This window comes from Octodon degus, unplaced genomic scaffold (genome assembly GCF_000260255.1).
Source record: "Octodon degus isolate 3935 unplaced genomic scaffold, OctDeg1.0 scaffold00315, whole genome shotgun sequence".
Classification (NCBI taxonomy): domain Eukaryota; kingdom Metazoa; phylum Chordata; class Mammalia; order Rodentia; family Octodontidae; genus Octodon; species Octodon degus.
In genome coordinates this window covers 561,220-562,208 of record NW_004524891.1, presented here as the reverse complement: position 1 = coordinate 562,208, position 989 = coordinate 561,220, and positions in this window count along the sequence as shown.

Sequence of the window (989 nt, the reverse complement as noted above, 5' to 3'; positions counted from 1 at the left end):
TTATCAGATAGAGGCTATAGAAATAAGTACTTAATATGTTTAAAGTAATTCAAAAGACATCAGAAATTTGACAAAGAAGGGGTAGGCAGAGTTGGGAAGAAACAAAATGGGACTTCTGGAAATTAAAAATAAGATTTAAAAAACCCAGAAGGTTTAAAGGGTACGTTATACACAGGAGAGAGAAAAAATCGGGTAAGTTACTCAGAATGCATTACAAAGAGACAAAGGCAATGAAAATATGAAAGGTGAAGAAGTAGGGAAGAATGAACGAGATCTAACATAATAAACCCAGTGAGAGCTCTAGAGGGGTTTAGAGCCGTAACATTCGGAGGTTGTGGCTGAGAATGCCCAATGCAAATGACAAAAAGCCTATTTTCAGTACTAGATTTAAGAGTCAAACAATTTCAAAACAATATAAGTAAAAGAAAATACACACGTGAAAAAAAAAGAAAAGAAAAGAAAATACACACCTGTACACATGTTAGTGAAATTGCAGCCCACAAAGATCAAGACAACAGAGGAATGACCCCTCATGGCAATGGGACAGAAGTTAGACAGAGCTAAGTTTCAAGAGCCGTGACACCAGTGAAGTGATGGGAGATTATTATCTGCAAAATGAAAAGCAGTAATTTGTTTAGTTGTAAGCTCAGCAACCTTCCTAACTCAGGGCAAAAGGAAGGTATTTCTGGGCAAACAAAAGAGAACATTTACTTTCAACTGACTGAAGAAAGTACTAGAGATTAAATCTATAAAATCCTTGTCTTTAGTAATCATTAGGGAAATAGAGATCGAATCCACCCTGACACCACCGCACACTCACTGAAGTGGCTCAGATGGAAAAGGCTGACTGGCTGGCTGGATGCAGGGACACACACCTACGCCCTTAGCCCTTGGCAGCCTGAGACAGGAGGACAGTGAGTTCAAGTCCCACCTGGGCAACTCTAGGAGCCCCTGCCTCAAAATAAAATGAATAAATAAATGGCTGGGGT